Here is a 21218-nt window from a genome sequence, read left to right as displayed (position 1 = left end):
ACCTCAATAAATGAAGAACTATATCTTGTTAGTAGGTCAGAAGACTTAATATTATTAAGCTGTAAATTTTCCCCAAATTATCTACAAATTCAATGCAATCCCAATCAAATGTAAGCGAAGTATTTTGTAGAAACTGACAAAATAAGTACCAAAGTCATATGGTAATGTAAAGGAACTAAATAGCAAAAATAACTCTGAAAAAAGAATAAAGTATGAAGGCTATGACTACATGATTTCAAGTATTAGAATGCTACAAAAATCAACAGTATGGTACTGGCATTAAGACAGACAAGCACTTCTGGTGGGACAAGCAGAATGCCTAGAAACAGACTTACACCTTTATGAACATCAGGTTTTATTACAAAAATAAAAGGCAATCCAAAAAGGAAAAGGTGATCTGGTCAAAAAAATATCCTGCCAATATTAAATTTTCAAGATGAAAAAAAAAGGACTTTGATCCAGATTTCATATCATACTCAAAATTTATCTCAAAATAGACCATAGACCTAAATGTCAAAACTAAAACTATAAAACTGGTAGAAGAAAATAGAAAATCTTTGTAGCCTTTGGTCAGGGAAAGATCTCCTAGAGCAACACCAAAAGCATGATCTATAAAAGAATAAATGATAAACTAAACCTCATCAAAATTAAAACTTCTGTCTTCAAAGGCACTCCTAGTAAATGAAAGAAAAGCTACAGCATACATCTGATATAGTACCTGAATCCAGAATATATTTAAAAAAACTCTCCAAACTTAATAAGGAAAAGACCCAACACAAAAAATAAGCAAAAGATGTGGACAAATACTTCACTAAGAAATATATACAGGTAGCAAATGAGAACATTGAAAACATTCTTGGGGTGCCTGGGTGGCTCAGTTGGCTTAAGAGCCCAATTCCTGGTTTCGGCTCAGGTCATGATTTCTTAGTTTATGAGTTTGAACCCTGCATCAGGGTTTGCGCTGGCAGTGTGGAGGCTGCTTGGGATTCTCTCTCTCTCCCTTTCTCTGCCCCTCCCCTGCTCATGCTCACTCGCTCTCTCTAAGTAAATAAGTAAATAAACTTAAAAAAATTCTCAATACCATTAGAGAGAAATGAAATTAAAGCCATAATGAGCTATTTCATACCTATTAGAATGCCTAAAATTAAAGACTAACCATACATGTAGTATTAATAAGGCTGTGGAATAACTGGACCACTCACACACTGCTAGCGAGATTGGATAATGGTATAACCACGTTGGAAAATAGTCTAGCAATTAAGTTAAGCATAAATCTACCATATGATCCAGCCCTTCTACTGACAAAAGGAAAGTATGGCCATACATTTATACAAATTTTCCTAGCAGTTTGTTTTATAATATCTAAAACCTGAAAACAACATAAATCTCCATCAAGAAGTAAGTGGGAAAACAATCTGTTTCATAGACATACAGTGTTATACTACTCAGCAATGAATATATGCAACAATATTGATGCAGATCAGAATAATTATGCTGAGTCGAAGAAGGCAGACAAAACAAATGTATACCATATTTTTACATTTACGTAAAGTTCTGGAAAATGTAAACTCATCTACAGTTACAGTAAATAGGTGCCAATGGGTAAAAGAGCAAGAAGAGAGAGAAGGTATAATAAAGGAGTCTGATGAAGCTTTTGGTTATGAAGGATAGGTTTGCTATCTTGACTGTGGCAATGGTATCACTGATATACACAGAAATAAAAAAATATCAAGTTGCATACTTTAAAAATATGTGCATTTTACCATGTATAAATTATACTTCAGTAAAACTTTAAAAATAGGATTAAAATTTGACCAGACTCCACACAAAAAATAGATACACAAATGGCCAATAAACAAACATAAGTTGCTCAGCATTATCTGACATCAGGGAAATGAAAATTAAAACCAAAGCAGGATGCATCTACAAATCCATTTTAAAGGCTAAAATTAAAAAGAGCAGCAATATAAATTTTGGCAAGGATCTGGAGAAAACTGAAATCTCATATGCCAGTCACACAAAGGTAAAATAATACAACCCATTCAGGAAACCACTTGGCAGGTTCTTAAAAGTTAAATCTAAACCTTCCAACCAAGCCAGTCGTTCACTTTCCAGGTAAAGAAAACATATGTCCACTTGAAGAACTTTATACAAATACCCACAACAGATTTAGTAATATCCAAAAATGGGAAACAACTCAAGTATCTATTAATATATGACTGTAAAAACAAAATGTGATATATTTATACAAAACTACATTACTCTTCATTCAAAAGGAATGAACTGCTAATATATCTAACATCATGGATAAATCACAAAATCATAATACTGCGTGAAAAAAGCCAAACACAAAAGAATATATAATGTGTATTGTGATTTCCACTTTTAAAAATTTTTAGAAAATATAAACTGTATATTGTATAGTGACAGAAAGCACATTACCACCTGTCTAGGACTGAAGTGGGGGGGGTGGGGAATGGACTACATAACAGCAAGTGGAAACATCTGTGGTGATGGCAGTATTCACTGTACTGTAGAATTGTATACAATATTGGTTTTCCATTAGTCCTCCAGCATTTTTGGCTGTGTAATATTAACCAAAGTAGTTTACTCTCTTAATTTTTCTCAATGAGGTATCACTGGCATTTTTGATGGGAAAACTTCTTTGTTGAACAGTCTGTCTTAAACACTGTTAAGACATAGAGCATCCCAATTTTCCCCCCCAGCCACTATGATCCTAACTATCCCATCATATATTTCCAAAAAGGCCCAAATGTGCCAACTGTGTTAAACAAAAGTCAAATAAACTTTTATTTATTACATTTGGTACTTTGTATAAAATGATATTGACCAAGAAACAAAATCAGTACCAACTAGATCTATAAAATGGGAACATACAATCCAGGAGGTCTTATCCTTAAAGCACTAATTATATTACCAGTTTTATTTTTTACTTATAACTCTCATCAGGTAGAATACACAGGAAGATCTAAAGAAATCATTCCTTATTTATTTCCCACCCCTCATTACCAGCGATTCTAATACTACTCAAATAAAAAAAGAAAATGTTGGGGGTGCCTGGGTGGCTCAGTTGGTTAAGTGTCCGACTTCAGCTTGTGAAGTCAAATCACAAGTTTGTGAGTTCCACATCAGGCTCTCTGATGTCAGCACAGAGACCACTTTGGATCCTCCATCTCCCTCTCTCTCAGCCCCTCCCCTACAAGGGTTCATTTGTTCTCTCTCTCTCTCAAAAATAAACATTAATCACTGTTGTATAACATTTAAGTATACCACTTATTACTATATGTTATAGTAATATATATGCTATATATATAACTTATGTACATATAGCTTATGTAAAATATAAACGTACCACTCATTACCTAACAGAAGAAATATAATTTCTATCTAATTTTAAAAATGCATAAGTAATAATGATTGGAACATTGACAAAAGGATTATGTAGTATGTGGTGTGGCATGTGTAAAACAAAACGAGAGTTAAGCAGAACAGGAGAGGAGATACTTGGGAGGAGAAATCCTTTAAAAATGAACTCTGAATAATCTAGCACAAAATGTCATCTTCAAAGAAGACATGGATGCTTATCTTTTTTCTTTTTCATAAAGAAGATAAAGAGGAAATGAGACATGAATGGCAGATAATAAACAGTGTTAACATTTTAAAAAGCAGAGGGGAAGAAAGCTACCTATGAATGCTAAGGAGATTAAAGGTCAGTAAGAGAATATCATGCCAATCATTTGTAAACTCAGGTAAAACAAATTTGTCAGACCAATTTCTAGAATAAAATCTTACAAAAACTGGTTTATGATTAAATAAAGAAATAATGGGGTGCCTGGGTGGTTCCGTTGGTAAAGCGTCTGACTTCGGCTCAGGTCATGATCTCACAGTTTGTGAGTTCGAGCCCCAGGTAAGGTTCTGTGCTGACAGCTCAGAGCCTGGAACCTCCTTCTTATTTTGTGTCTCCTTCTCTCTACCCCTCCCCCACTCGCGCTCTGTCTCAGTCTCTCAAAAATGAATAAATGTTAAAAAAAAAATTTTTAGGGGCGCCTGGGTGGCTCAGTCGGTTAAGCGTCCAACTTCGGCTCAGGTCATGATCTCACAGTTCATGGGTTCGAGCCCTGCGTCGGGCTCTGTGCTGACTGCCAGCTCAGAGCCTGGAGCCTGTTTCGGAGTCTGTATCTCCCTCTCTCTCTGATCCTCCCCTGCTTACGCTCTCTCTCTCTCTCTCAGAAATTAATAAAACATTTAAAAAATTTAAAATAAATTTAAAAAAGAAATAAAAGAAAAAATGATAAAAAAGAAAGGTTTAATACTGCTATAACTATCAAAAAACCTGGATAAGTAGTTTAAAACCTCCTCACAATGATAATACTAAGCCTAAGTTGTAATACAGTCTAGTTCTATCAAATATTCATTAATATATTCAATAAATAATTTCAATCCTACACAAACTTCTCGAGAATAGAAACTGATGAACCATTCACCATTACATTTTTTAACAGACTTTAATTTTAGAGCAGTTTTAAGTTCATAGCAAAATGAGTGGAAGTCACAGAGATTTCCCATGTATCTCCCCTCCCTCCGCACATACAAAGCCTCCCCGACTATCAATATCCCCTACTAGAGTTCTCCATTACATTTACAAGTCCAGTATAACCTTGATACTAAAATTGGAGAAGGACTCAATTAGTTGAGCATCCAACTCATAATCCCAGGGTCACAGGATTGAGTCCCACATGGGGCTCTGTGCTGAGCATGGAGTCTGCTTAAGGTTCTCTCTCCCTCTGTCCCTCTCCCTTGTTGGTGCTCTCTCTCTCCTTCTAAGGTAAATAGGATGCAAAAATTTAAAAAATAAAGTAAAATTGGAAAAGGTAAGAAAAATAAGGAAAATTATAGGCAAATCTCACCCAGCAACAAAGATAAAAAAAAAATAAACAAACAAATCAAACAAATCCAGCAATATATACAAAAAGATAATATACCACAACTACGTTGAGTTCATCTCAGGAATGCAAGGACAGATTAATAATAGAAAACCAGTTATTATTGACCACATTCTCAGATAAAAAGAGGAAAACTTTAAAATAATTCAATAACTGTAAAAATAGTTTTTATAAAAAATAATTTCTAAAAATGTTATCCAACTAGGAATAGAAGGCAATCTTATTAAACGGTAAATGATATCTACCAAAAACCAAGAGCAAAATTATTGTCATTGGAAAAGTATTGTGAGAACTCCCTTTCAAATCCCAAATAGGACAAGACACCAGCAATAAATAAAATAAACATACAAAGTAGATACACATAAATTCTACAAAATACTTTCAAGACCTTTATAGAAGAAAAATAATTGTTTTCTATTAAGACTTCAAAAAATTTTTTTAATTTTATTGTTTTAGTTATTTCTGAGAGAGAGAGAGAGAGCGAGCAGGGGAGGATCAGAGAGGGAGACACAGAATGTGAAACAGGCTCCAGGCTCTGAGCTAGCTGTCAGCACAGAGCCCGACACGGGACTCAAAACCATGAACCGTGATATCATGACCTGAACTGAAAGTTGGATGCTTAACCGACTGCAGGTGCCCCTATATTAAGACATTTTTTTAAGTGCTAAACAAATGAAGAGGTATACTATGTCCATGGATGGTAAAATATAGTATCTTACAGATACAAATTCCTACTAAACAGATCTAAAGATTCAATGCAATTCCAATCAATGTACCAACAAGGGTTTTTGTAGAACTTAAAAAACTGATTCTAGCTTTTACATGCAAGAAAAAATGGTCAAAGTAGTAAACATAAAAGAAAAAAAATTACATATAGGACTTCAAATTATAAAACTACTATTTATCTAAAAACATTGTTAAGTAATCAATAGACAAGCCACAGACCAGGAGAAAATATTCACAACACAAAGCTAACAAAGAAAATGAACACAGAATATGTAAGAACTTTTCACAACTTAATAATAAAAAGAGAAATAATCTTTTTAAAAAAAATAGATAAAAGGTTTGAGCAGACACTTTATTAAGGAAAATACACAAAGAGCCAATAAGCACAGCAAAAAAAAGCTATTAGTTAAAACTCACAATGAAATACTGCTTCAAATCCATTAGAACAGCTGGAATTCAATAATTTATAACACCAAATGCTGGCAAAGATGTGCAACTGAAATTTCTTGTTGAAACATACATTGTTGGGGCGCCAGGGTGGCTTAGTCGGTTAAGCGTCTGACTTTCGCTTAGGTCATGATCTCACGGTTCGTGGGTTCGAGCCCCGCGTCGGGCTCTGTGCTGACTGCCAGCTCAGAGCCTGGAGCCTGTTTCAGTCTGTGACTCCCTCTCTCTCTGACCCTCCCCTGCTCATGCTGTCTCTCTCTCTCCTAGAAATAAATAAAAATATTAAAAAAAAAAAAAGAAACATATATTGTTTATGGAGATATAAACTAAAACAAATGTGCAACAATAAAACTAATAGGCAAATGACAGAATGGGAAAAGATAGTTGCAAATGACATATCAGATAAAAGGCTAGTATCCAAAATCTATAAGGAACTCATCAATCTCCACACCCAAAAAACAAATAATCCAGTGAAGAAATGGACAGAAGACATGGACAGACACTTCTCCAAAGAGGCCATCCAGATGGCCAACAGACACATGAAACGATGCTCAGCGTCCCTCCTCATCAGGGAAATACAAATCAAAAAAACCACACTGATATACCACCTCACGCCAGTCAGAGTGGCTAAAACGAGCAAATCAGAGAACTCTAGATGCTGGCAAGGATGTGGAGAAATGAGCACCCTCCTACACAGTTGGTGGGAATGTAAACTGGTACAGCCCCTCTGGAAAACAGTGTGGAGGTTCCTCAAAAAGTTAACAATAGAACTCCCCTATGACCCAGCAATAGCACTGCTAGGCTTTTACCCAAGGGATACAGAAATGCTGATGCATAGGAGCACATGGACCCCAGTGTTCATAGCCGCACTCTCAACAATAGCCAAAACATGGAAAGAACCTAAAGTGTCCATCAACGGACGAATGGATCAAGATGTGGTTTATCTATACAATGGAATACTACATGGCAATGAGTAAGAATGAAATCTGGCCATGTGTAGCACACGGATGGACCTTGGGGGTGTTATGCTTAGTGAAATAAGTCAGGCAGAGAAGGAAATACCATATGTTTGCACATATAGGAGGATTAGGAGGAACTTAACAGAGGACCATGGGGGAGAAGAAGGGGGGAAATGGTGGGGGAAAGGGAGAGAGGCAAACCATGAGAGACTCTTGAATGCTGAGAACAAACTGAGTACTCATGGGTGTGGGGGGTGAGGGGAGAGATGGGCATGGAGGAGGGCACTTGTGGAGATGAGCACTGAGTGTTATATGGAAACCAACTTGACAATATACTATTTGTAAAAAAAAAAAAAAAAAAAAAAAGAAGAAGAAGAAGACATGAACAGACACTTCTCCAAAGAGGACATCCAGATGGCCAACAGACACATGAAACGATGCTCAGCGTCTCTCCTCATCAGGGAAATACAAATCAAAACCACACTGAGATACCACCTCACGCTGTTCAGAGGGGCTAAAATGAACAAATCAGGAGACTATAGATGCTGGCGAGGATGTGGAGAAACAGGCACCCTGCTACACGGTTGGTGGGAATGTAAGCTGGTACAGCCCCTCTGGAAAACAGTGTGGAGATTCCTAAAAAATTAACAATAGAACTCCCCGATGACCCAGCAGTAGCACTGCACAGGCAGAGTAGCACAGACAGAGAAGGACAATACCATATGTTTGCACATATAGGTGGATTAAGAGGAACTTAACAGAGGACCATGGGGGAGAAGAAGGGGAAAAACAGTGGGGGAGAAGGAGGGAGGCAAACCATGAGAGACTCTTGAATGCTGAGAACAAACTGAGGGCAGATGGGGTGTAGGAAAGGGGAAGGGGGGAGATGGGCATGGAGGAGGGCACTTGTTAGGATGAGCACTGGGTGTTATATGGAAACCAACATGACAATAAACTAAGAAAAAAAATAAAACAAATGTGCAAAACCATCTGGCAGTTAAATATACACCTATCATACCATCTATTTCATACACCTGTCCATCTATTCCACTGCCAGGTATTTATGCAAAACAAACAAACAAACAAACAATGTCCCTCCAGAGACATGTACACAAATTTTCACAGCTGTTTTAGTCTCAAAAGCTGAAAACTCACTGCTAGGTATCTACCCAAGAGAGATAAAAACATACATTCCCCAAAGACTTATACAAGAAAGTGCATGGCAGCTTTAATCATAATAGCTCCAAAGTGAAAACAACCCAAAATATCCTTCACTAGAATGAATGGCAGTATATTCATACAATGGATTACTAGTCAGCAATAAACGAAGAAACTACTACTACACACAACAACATGGATAAATCTCAAACACATTATACTGAGCAAAAGAAGCCAGGCACAAAAAAAACACAATGCCAGTTATATCAAGTTCTATAAGTAATTTATTATAAATGAAATTAGAACGGCAGTTACATCTGGAGGCTGGGGAAGGGAAATTTTTGATGGGGATAGGATGTGGAACAAAAGTTCTATAAATGAATGTATTTGTTAAAACTTACTGAATTGTATATATAAGATCTGTGTGTTTTAATGAATGATTTGACTTTTATCTTTAAAATCACATAACAATACTTAGGATCTTAAACTCTGAATTACCAAAAATAACTGAATGAAGGGTACATACCACTAAATTCTTTGGACTTATTAGCACAGCTAATATTAACAAATTTCACATTACTGAGTTACCTTTGTACTTCTAGTTTGAACCATTATTACCTACTGGTTCATTTTTCAAACTTCCTACTGGATTCTCTGATAATTTTCTACTTATACATTTTGTATCAATACTTTATAAGCTCAAGAAAATTAATTTTTAAAAATTTTTTAATGTTTATTTATTTTTGAGAGAGACAGACAGAGTGAGAGCAGGGGAGGGGCAGAAAGAGATGGAGACACAGAATCTGAAGCAGCTCCAGGCTCGGAGCCATCAGCACAGAGCCTACCACGGGGCTCGAACCCAAAAACCATGAGATCATGACCTAAGCTGAAGTTGGATGCTTAATCAACTGAGCCACCTAGGCACTCCTCAAGAACTTTATTTTAAAAAACCATTTCATGTATACCATACGATAAATCAAATAAATAATTATGCTAATGATATTAGGAATACATGCACTGAAAAAGAAAAAATGCATACATAACTAAGTTAAAATCCTGTGATAATAAATTTCAATGTAAAACAAAAAGAATTCATGATTTTGTATACCATATTTCATTGATTCTAAGATCTACATTTTGAATACTACTTTAACATATCTGTAATAAGGATGCATCTTGTATTTGATGGTGTCCTAAAATTAATTGGTAGTGTTTTGTTAGTAGTACATAAAATTACAATTGCCCACATCTTAGATTCAATGAAACAGAATATGTTCTCTAGTTCTGTGCATTGAACTAAAGAAATGACATCCCTGTAGCATCATAGTTTGATCTCTAGATACCATTCTTGATTTAAAGGAGACAATGTTATTTGGATAAATGGTTAATTCTAGGCTCTGGAACAAAAATATTCAGTCTGATTCTGAAACAAAATGTAAAGAACCATTTTCAAACTGAAAGAGTCATGTTACACATGTTACACAGGACACAGGAGACAATTTGAAGAGGTTCATATTGAAAAAACTTGCTACAATTTGAGCAACAAAAAGCACCAAAATAACAATTCTAACTGATTGAAATATGCTGAATTAAAATCAATGTGATACTCAAAAAGGAGAAAACAAAAAGCAAAAAGCAAAACAAATGACTACTACTAGAAGGAACTATTAAACTAACTCTTCATTTTAAAAATAGGTTTTATTTTAGAGATTTCAAGAAAAGTATCCAGTGTCTACAGAGATTTGATATGTATATCAAAATACAGGCCATCTGTGTGTAGTAACTTAGCTGGTCTTACAGTTAACTAGAACATGTGAGAAAGAATGACTAAATATTTGTACAGGAAATTTTCAATCTTGTCTCTATTTTCCACTATTTCTGTTCTCAGAATATACCCAAAGTCCAGAATACTCAAGTGAAGCAAAGGAGAACAGGTTGAAGAGAAATGAGAAGGGAAACAGGAAACACAAGCTACATCCTTTTGATAAACATCAAAACATGCATCACCAACAGACTAAAATATTTCTAAATAATGCTTTTCTATTTATATATAATATCTATAGTTAGAGACCTACAATGTCACTAGATCTTCACTTATTCAAAATTTACATAATCATTGCTATCACAAGGTGGAAGCTAAACTTCTGATGATCAGTTTAACCTTTAAATCGCCTGATTAAACTCCCTCTTCATTCCTGAAACCCTAAATTAGCAAACAAGCCACAATACAATATATGCTATAGCATAGGTCTTCTGTGAATAGCTGGGATCTTCAACTGCTTCAGCTGCAATACAAACCATTGAGCCTTGGCTAATATAAGCCAATTTGAATAATCAATATGACAACCTTATTTTTCTAATGCAAACAGGATTGCTACAGTAAGGTGTCTCACTGCCACATCACAGTCATGGCCTCTTTTAACCCCTAATTAGATTGAGGCGATTATCCCTGCTCTTCCTTACAAGTGTACGGCTTGGATAAGGGATGACAAAAGCTATCTGCCACTTATTCAGCCTTTGCAGACAGCAGGTTATCCAGGGAGATAGAGAATAAAATCAACAAACAATTGTTATTCATATCATCATCTAAAGTGTTAAGATAGTCACAGTTTCCATACATGCAGAGTGAATATAGCCCAGAGCATGAGGTAACTGCAGACTGCTTAAGAACATCAGGGTTACACAGATGGAAATTCATGGTGATGCTGGGGAATTATGTCTAAATCAAATTCATTTGCATAAAAAGAAATGATCGGGGATTTGTCTTCTGTATATAATATATCAAGATTTCATTATGTTTGTCTTCATGAATTCTTTGAAGCTAAATTTTAATATTGATTTTTCTAAATACATAGTATTTATCATGAAAAGAATGCCAAAATTAATGGTTTGCAGAAACTTAAATGCATTAAGATTCAATTAAAATACTCTTAAATATAAAACAGGAAACTTTTCACTATGATACACTACACGAGGTCTTATATTATATTTAGATGATCAAGAGTTATTTCATTAACTCTCTAGATTCCAAATATTTTTCTTAACTCTTCTAATAATTTCTGAAATCCTGGTCATCATTTCAGACCCATTATTAACAAGAGAACTGTGGTCACAATAAAATAATAAAGAGTAGCTGTAAAGACACAAAACTGATTCCTGGTAAGTTGAACTAAGCTAACTTGAGGACAATATAGAAAGCTCGGCCCACTAGTAAGAAAAAACTTTGTTGGGAATATCTGAGTCTGCTCTGATGATGATAAAACCACAGCACAAATAATAAGATAAGCAAATGTTGAAAAGGATTTCGTATCTTTTCCTTTTTACTTGCAAGAGTCAGTAGGTGTCTTTTTTTAAGGTCATAAAAATTACTTAGTTATCAGTGGGTCATTTAACCAAACTGCATCATGACAGTTTAATTTAGTGATTACCCACATGTCTGAGCAGTATGATTATCTAAACTGTGTGCCTTCTTCCCCTGACATAGGCTGAAATGTGACTTCCTTCTTAAAGTTGAAATACTTAATTCAGAATACTGGGCAGGCCTTGAAATTTAAGTCATATTTCACTTGTACATGTGTCTCCAGTGGACCACTGCTGAAAACAGAAACCCAAATCTCTATATATATTTAATACATATCTTATATATGTAACATATATTTTTACACGTTTGCAGTCAACAATTTCATTTTAAACACTTGATTTTAAGCAACATGCTTTTCTTATAACATCCCAGATATTTATTTTTGTAAAACAGACTTGATAAGAAAACATGAAATCAATGGTCAAGAGACAAGGGAATATTTTACTAGATATGTTAAAATTTATTAACCTTGTTTATTTAAACTGAATGTTAAAATTTATTAACCTGGTTTATTTAAACTGAATGTTAAAATCTAAATTCACTGTGATTTTATTTCTCTAATCCATTTCTGGTCTTTCAAATATATACAATTACACCTTCCAAAAGTAAACATAAGTCATACACCTCTACTATAGATTTCAGACTAAAATATTTTAAGAATTTAATAAACATATGCTGGTAAAATTGCATAAAGCCAACTTACAATAAATTAAAAACATATAGACAGTTGTTTTCAATCTCTTTTCATACAGAGTTAAACCATCAGTGCTAAAATTCGAAAACATTAAAAGGGAAAGTAACAATCTCACTCTTACTGCTTTATTTTAATCAGTCTTTTTGGATGTTACTTTATTATTTTTCAGTTTTCTTTGTTCTTTCACTGAGAATTTTATATGTACTTGAAAAGTTACTAGCAACTCTATATTAAAAGTACAATAATAAGTAGACCCTTGAATAATTTGAAAAATGCAAAGTGAAAAACTAAATTATGACATATAAAACTATTGATTTTCAAACTTTCTTTTGCAGCTCAACTTTATACAAAACTCCAATACTGTCAGCATATCTCAATAATATTCCCACTCAAAAGAAATAATGCATTATTGGGTTTTGCTTGGATTACTGTAAATTTAATAATATTAAAGTTGAGGCCAATAGATAAAAGGTCCATGGTCCTTATCCAATTCTGGATTTCTAATTGAAGAATGGCATCATGGTCACAGGTTAGTCACCCATCTGACTGGAGAACTAGGAAATGGTATCTTTGAAAGCAAGTAATTTACTCAAGATGTGGGCTTCAATAATTTCAAAGCCGTTTTTAGACAAGAGTAATAACTAGTTATTCTTTATCTTTACTACAAATAAACAAGAAATAGGATAGCAGATTTAGGTCAGCAATAGAAAAGCATTTCTAGAGTGTGTTAGGTACCTGAATAGATTTTAAATGGAGGTTGGAATTCTCTTATGTCAAGTACTTGAAAAGGATACATTCTAATCTTTCAGGAATGGTTTCTGAAAGCAGAATAAAGGACTTGTGACCACCCTTCTCACTTTAAAATAAAATTCTTAAAACCATATACTTATGGAATATGATGCTTTTTTATTTGTTTCATCCATAATTTAAAAATCATATAAGAGGAGTAAAGAAATAATGGAATATTCCAGATTTGATTTGATAGAGGGCTAGAAACAATGGTGATAATAAATAAGTAGGGCTCAACAGTCCATGACAAAAGGAAGAAAGTATTAAAACATTAAAGAACTAAAAAAATTAAAATTCTTATCATAACAACTCTTTAGGTAAGTTATAAAATATAGTACCATCTACCAACACACTCTATAAACAAACTATAAAGAATCTGAAACAAATCAAGTAGAAATAAACCTCCCGGAAACGGATATAAGTAGAATGATACAAACCTGTTATTGTTATTTATTCCTTTAATTTTTTTTTACCAATATTAAACAAACAAGCCCATTTTGTTTTGTTTTGTTCCCCAAATGGGGAACAGGTAACATATATAGAAAAAATATAATAAGAAATTTATTCAGACAAGAATGTGCGCCTTAGAAGTCAAACCACTATAAAAGTTCTCTTTATGCTACCAAGTCAAATTTTGAATGGATCTTAACCAAATGATCAAAGTTACCATCATCAATAATGGAACAAACCAACATTCTGTGATTCCAGATAGGATGTGCTGAGAAGGGCACAACATTACTTCTGTGATATTCCTGGCAAAAAATGCACAACCTGTAATCATTAGGAAACATTAGACAAACCCACATTGAGGGACATTCTATCAAACAACTGGCCTATATGGGTTTAAAAATGCCAAGAAGGCATCTAGGTAGTTCAGTTGGTTAAGCACTCTTGATATCAGCTCAAGTTGTGATTTTGCAGTGCTGAGACCCAGTCCTGCAACAGGCCTGCACTAAGCATGGGGCCTGCTTGAGATTTACTCTCTCCCCCCACCCCTTTGCACTTCTCCCCCACTCTCACGTGTTCTCTCTAAAAATAAATAAATAAACAAAAAAGTTTAAAAATAAATAAAAGTGTCAAGGTCATGAAAGACAAAGAGAAGCTGAGAAACTATTCTACATTACAGGAAACTAAAGAGACATGACGACTAACTGTAATGCATGACCCAGGACTGGGTCTTTGATGGAGGGGAAAGGTGGCTGATATACAAATAGAAAGTTATATGACATAGCTTAGACTATGAACTACTGATTAGATAATATTGTATCAGTGTTAAATTTCTTGATTATATTACTCACTGTGGCTGCATAAAAAATCCTTAGAGAATATACACAAAAATATTTAGATGTAAAGGGACTGATGCCTGTCACTTACTCTCCAATGATTCAGAAAAAACGTGTGTTAAGAAACAAAGAATGAGCAAATGAGGCAAAAATGTAAAAAATTGGTTAATCCAGATAAAGTGTATATGAAAGTTCTTTTTATTCTTCCTGAAACATATTTGTAAGTTTGACTTTATGTTAAATAAAAAGCTGCAAAACAACAACAACCTTAACTGAGTATATTAATTCCTACATAGTACTTTCAGTTCCAACCAGGAACTTACCTCCTTAAAACCTGAGAGCACTGGAGGGGAAAATTCACCTTTAGTAGGCAAGGAAAAGCTACCTTTTAAAAATACATTAAATAAATGTATACATATATTTTATAATCCCAAAACATTATTTACTATACTTAGAAATCTGGAATTTATAAAACTGTTTAGAAAGCACAAAAATAATTTTAAAATCCCAGATTTTACTATTTTAGACTTAAAATGCTTTCATCTGATGATAATTTGATAAATCATAATCACCGAGTGTTTTCAGGCATCCCATTCCTAAGGTGAGGTTAACTCAGTAATTTTTAAAGAATTTTATCAATAGTGCTATCAAAACTGAGGGAAAAGTCATGGCATATGATCTAAACAGAGTGGTCCCTTCCTATTAACTTCAGAATAGGAAAAGCTAAAGTCATCCAAATATAAAATATAGTTATTAACAGTTTACTACTTCATACAAATAGAGGTAGGAAAGTGAAACTAGCGTCTTGTGATAGCTCATGAACCAATGTCTGAATACCTGTCTGTGCTTTGTTATAACGCAACAATAAGCGAGTCAGAAATGGCTTCACTGAAGCGCTGGAAGCCTTACTTCCTCGGGTGCTCAGCCATCTTTTCATCAGATCCGTCAGTATCCATTCCTTCTGGTAACCATCAAGAAACATCACCATTAAATTCCCTATAGAAAGGTTATTATATTCAGAAATGGCAAAGTAAATTTTCCATCATTTACAGAAATAAAAAATATGATACTATACTAACTGTGTTTCTAATTATTTTACTAACTCAGTCAGTAATTTTTGGCTAGAGTAATAATATTTTTTGGTATATTAAAAGTGGGCACTTATTCACTGCTAGTGGTGGGAGGAGGAAGGAGAATTCGTACTACCTTTCCAGGATGCAAAATGACAATGTGTGTTAACCTTATAAAAACCAATACTCTTTGACCCAGCAAGTTCACTTATAGGAATTATTCTACAGAAATATAAGAAATATACAGAAAGATACTTATATATAAAAATATTTATGCATATATGTGCATATATGTACATGTTATCTATACATATATGTATTTGCACAACAATATTTATGAACAAGAATATTCACTACTTCAATGATAAATGAAAACAACTTAAATGTCCAAAGACACAGGATGATTAAATAGGTTAGTACATATCTATAAAATGCAGAGTACACTCCTCTCAAAATGATGACATAATCAATTAGTACAGTAGTACATCTGTTTAATTTTTATATAAACTAGGAAACATATACACTAAAAATTGCACATAACTTATGGAAAGTGCAATCAAAAGTGTTTGCACCCCACTTGGACACCACTATTGTGTACAACAGGCTTCGGCAGTCTAGGCCAGGAGATGACAAACTTTAAGTCCTCAGGCTAACTGGGTCCCACTGCCTGCTTTTGTAAATAGAATTTACTGCAACAAAGACATCCCTATTCATATTTCTTGTCTGTGTCTGCTTTTCACATTACAACAGCAGAGTTGAGTAGTTCTGACAGACACTGTAAGTCCACAAAGTTGAAAATACTTACTATCTGGATCTTCATGGAAAAAAGTTTCTGAACCTTGGTCCAAAAGCTAGCTCACATTTCTCTCCAATGCTTTCCAAATATCCTTTCAATTTACTGAATTATATGATACAACCATCTACACTAAGTGGTTTCCAAACTATCTTTGCATGTGTGGCAGAAGAGAAAAAGACCTCAGTCTGTCCACTCACCCCAACCAGTCAGGGAAGGGGGTAAAATGCAGAAAGGAAAGAAGGGATAGGAAGGAACAAGGAAGATAAGGATTAAAGAAGGGATAAGAAAAGTTTGAAAGCCACTGATTTATTTTAGGGGTAGAGGTGAAGGGGAGGACAAGGAGATCCTCATTTAGCAAATGAGTTTGTATTAAGGAACAGAGTTTATACTAGAACCCAAGTCTCTTAATATATAGCATGTATATTATACAGGATGTATTCTCAATTATCAATTAGAGGCAGAAGAGCAAAAAAATTTTAGATATTAAAATGGTTTGTGACCTTCCAAAGCTCAATTCAACTCAGGAATCTTATTTCTTAGTATTTAATTTTGTTAATTTCTCTCTCATTTCAATTAAATGAATATTGATTAAATTGATTTTAATTTTTCTCCTTAGAGAGGCAATAATGAAAAAAACAAATGGTGAGAACAATGAGATATAGGAAATATTCCCGAACCTTAAGTTCCCATACACAAAATGTTAAAAGGCTCTTATTTACTAATATACACATTTTAACCCATCATTTTTGGTTCCAGTGCGCACAAACTACAAATCAATCCTGCTATGGACAGTCTTACAAATAGGACACTGGATAGATACAGAAGACAGAAGAAAAGTAAAAGAGCAATAAAAAGTAGAGGTTATTGCAGTGAAAATGTGTAGAGGAAAGTAAACTCAAGCCTCAGAACTGTACACACTTACCATTTGTAAGAAAGAGGATGCTGAGCTTTACCAAGAAGCATGCTGAACATGCTTTACCAAGAAGTTAGCAGCACGGGCAAAAACCTATATAACCTTACATAACACTAGGCATGAGGTACATAGATTGAGAAAGACCTAATCAGTAATCTCAAGCATCAAAGCTATTTGTTATCTCTTGAACTGCGGTAGGAATCAATGGATATAAAGCAACCATTAATACTTCAGGAAAGAGAATGGAAAGTTTTTAGTATAAAAGGATGAAAATGGCAATCAATGGTTGCGCTAGCTACTAAGCTGTTGCCTAGCCATAAATCTATTATAGAACCCTGCAAATGACATCTTTCCATTGTCAGCTAACTCCTTGTTAGGTTCTCCTAGGAACAGGTGTTAGAAGGAAGTTGAAGAGTTCTGGAAAGTGAGGTGGGCTTTCCGTTTTACTTCTTGCTCCTGTCAGGGCTGCCCCAGCAACAACTCTTTAGAGGAAGCAATTCCTTAGTAGACCTGGTTCCAATTTCTATGTTGTTCTCCCCCACGCCCCTCCCCACTCACATTCCTAGGACAAGACCCAGAGGCCCCTCCCAGAACCAGACCCAGAGGCCCATATTCCCTCAGAGGCCACTAGCAGCAGCCAAGCAGTGCCCTTTCTTAAAGGTCCACCTCTTAGCTCTGTGGAGCCCCTCCCCCAAATCCGTGAGGGGCCAACTCTCATCAGGCAACACCTACTCTTCAGAGGTCTGGGTCCCAGATCTGCCCTTCTCTTGAGATTTTCAATCCTGACAATCCCAACCTCTTCTTCGCCTTTTCTTTTTTTTTCCGCAATGATGTTGGAAAAAAATATGGAACGCTTCACAAATCTGTGTGTTATCCTTGCAAAGAGCCATGCTAATCTCGGTATAGTTCTAATTTTAGTATATGTGCTACCTAAGCGGGCACCCAATCTTTTCTCTTTGTTTCCCCTGATTCTTGCTATTACTGTTATCTCAGTGTTCCCCTTTTGCATCACCCTCTCATACCTAATTAACTAACTCTCCATAAAAAATAACTATTGTGGTCTCATCTTCCGGACTGGTCCTTACTGATACAAAGATAATAAGTAGTCCTTATTTTAAATGTAATTAATATTCTCTTCAGGGTTATTTTTAGTGTTTTAGTATATGTAAAAAACATCTTTAAGAACTTAAGAGAATTTTCTTAACAATTCAGTCTCTGTAATGTTTTCTTGTTGTTACTGTTGTTGTTTTCCTGTTTGGTGTAATAGTTTTTTTTCTCCAACAGTTCTTTTGGTCATATCTGTGAGAAAGCCCCAGCAAGTCACTAATGTGTCTGTGATACTTAATGCCTTAACCTGTCCTTTTATTTCCTCAATATATCTTAGCTAGGGGTGCCTGGGTGGCTCAGTTAGTTAAGCATTTGACTTCAGCTCAGGTCATGATCTCATAGTCTATGAGTCTGAGCTGCTTGGCAGGCTCTGTGCTGACAGCTCAGAGCCTGGAGTCTGCTTCTGATTCTGTGTCTCCCTCTCTCTACCCCTCCCCTGCTCATGCCTCTCTGTCTCTCTCCTTCTCTCAAAGGTAAATAAACATTTAAAAAATAATAATAACTGTGTCTAAGTTATTAGATGCACTATCTTTTTTTAAATGTTTATTTATATTTGACAGATCCAAGCTGAGGAGGGGCAGAGGGAAGGAAGGACAAAGGACCTGAGGCAGGCTCCATGCAGACAGCAGATAGCCCAATGTGGGGCTCAAACTCACAAACCGCGAGATTGTGACCTCAGCCTAAGTTGGACGTTCAACTAACTGAGCCACCCAAGTGCTCTGCAAATCTTACTTTTTAACACGAACAGCAAATTCTTTAGTTCTGGGCAGCAGTAACTGGAATAGCCAGTGCCAGGTAGGGGAGTAGACCTGAATGAGTTATCAAAAGGCAGCAGGTTTAAGGGGAAAAGAGCAATTAACTGAATCTTAAAATCCTAGCAAAATGCTTGTTTTTATTGACACATTTTTTAAATATATACTGGAATTAGTCACAGTGGAGAAATACAAAATGTCTAAGTATACTCTATAAAATAAAAAAAAATTAAAAACTAAATTGAAAAAGGGGCACATGGGCAGTGGGGGTGGGCACCAGGGTGGCTCAGTTGGTTAAGCATCCCACTTGGACTCAGGTCATGAACTCACGATTCGTGGGTTTGAGCCCCGCATTGGGCTCTGTGCTGACAGCTCATAGTCTGGAGCCTGGTTAGAATTCTGTGTCTCCTTCTCTCTCTGCCCTTCTCCCACTCATGCTCTCTCCAAAATAAATAAACACCAAAAAAAAATTTTAATGGGGGTGGAGGGGCACATGGATGGCTCAGCTGGTTGAATATCCAACTCTTGATTTTGGCTCACGTCATGATCCCAGGATTGTAAGATCGAGACTTGTGTCAGGGCTTAATATTCTCTCTCTCTCTCTCTGCCCCTCTCACCCGCTCTCTGTCTCTCTAAAATAAAACAATAAATCAAAATGTCTAAGTACAAAACATGCACTTCATTAAGATAAGAGTTATTCATGCAACTATATAACAATTAACTTATCAAAATCTCACCTTGCTAGCTATCCTGGGAAAATACATCACTTAACCTCTGGTAGCCTCAGTTTACTTATCTGTAAAGAAAATAGGTTGGACTAGGTCCCTGTTGTCAGAGAATCTAACGAGACAATCTATAAAATTTCTTTTTGTGTTAAGGCATTAGGAGCTCAGCATCATCACCAAGAGACAAAAAATTGGTTTTGTAAAGGAAAAAAGTAAAGAAGTTTCTTTTGTAAAAGAAAACAGAATAGCAAGATTGATAGTTTAAAAACATAATTTGAAAGTGATTAAAATATATCATGTTAAGGAAGGCTTTATTTTCTTCCTCTAAGTCAAGGAAAAGGAAGAAAATATATCACAGGCAAATTATCTAGTTAAAAAAAATCAAAAGTTTCTTTATTTCTATTACCACAGTCTTTGAAAACATTTAATAAGTCAGAAAGGATATTTCTTAAATTCTCTTCAAGAAAGAAAACGCTTCTGTTGTTTTTTCATTTTTAAAAACTAGGTTAGTTTTGATATTCTTCTCTCAAATTGTCTGATCACCTGCTATACAATAACTGTATGCTTTCTTGGTTTATTTATGGAAATAATTATATACAAGTTAAAGGTTTGTGACACAGGCCAGATGATTTATCATTTAGTAGTTAACCATTTAACTTAGCAAAAACTGGTAGTTTTTGATGCAAGGAAAATTTGGTAAAAACAACTTTCAAAATTATAATCAGTTAGAGTTACTCCGATGTAAACTGAGGGAGAAAGACTCCATTTGATTAACTGCTTTATATCTCATCTGCATTGTTATAGTTTCTTGATAATTTCCCTCTAAACTTTAAAGTTCACCACTTTTACACAGAAGAAATAAGAAAGGTTTTCACTTGAGAATATGAATTTAACATGTACTCTTTAAGATAGGAAATTTTGCAATTTCAAAACTGAAAATATTAGGTCCTAGTACTCTAGAGCTACCACTACTATAAAAACAAATTTGCAAGAGTCTGTACAACATAGTTTCATTAATGTACTATATTGTATATCGCTGTAAATACATAGACAAAAGTATAGAAGCACAATGTTAACAGTGGCTAATTTTGAAGAGCAAAATGATGTGGCTATATGGAGCAGGATGGAGGAGATTTTTCACTTAATGTATTCTAAACTTAAAAAGTTTTTTTTTGCAAGGCATATGCCTAAACTAATAATTTTTTAATTAAAGATTCTTTTGAAAAATTAAAGTTATACGTAACTCACTGAAAAAAACCTGAGCTTAAAGTGAAGTAACATTTAATCAGTAAACTTATTTATGCATAAATCTTACTTCAGCACCTTTTAAGTGTCAAGGACTGATTATAAGCTCTGGGAATAGAGCAGTGTATAAAAATCCTGCCCTTCTGAAACTGACATTCTGCTGGGAGTACTAACAAGATGATTACATACTAGGATATACACTCTAAAGTATATAAATTATAGAGTAATG

At 34.8% G+C, this 21218-nt stretch overlaps 1 protein-coding gene and 1 non-coding gene across 2 annotated transcripts in view; both read right to left on the bottom strand.

The window, feature by feature from the left end:
- LOC120234250 (serine/Arginine-related protein 53) overlaps window positions 1-21218 on the bottom strand; it is a 243946-nt gene that overhangs the window by 86305 nt on the left and 136423 nt on the right. The gene's annotated exons all lie outside the window — the stretch shown is intronic.
- On the bottom strand, window positions 18000-18102 carry LOC120234282. The gene has a single exon (XR_005529045.1). It is a non-coding gene; the product is annotated as a U6 spliceosomal RNA (small nuclear RNA).

This window comes from Hyaena hyaena, unplaced genomic scaffold (assembly GCF_003009895.1).
Source record: "Hyaena hyaena isolate Hyena2069 unplaced genomic scaffold, ASM300989v1 scaffold_105, whole genome shotgun sequence".
In the NCBI taxonomy this organism is placed as follows: Eukaryota; Metazoa; Chordata; class Mammalia; order Carnivora; family Hyaenidae; genus Hyaena; species Hyaena hyaena.
Note: the sequence above shows the minus strand (reverse complement) of the source record. Positions and strands in the feature narration are given on the sequence as shown.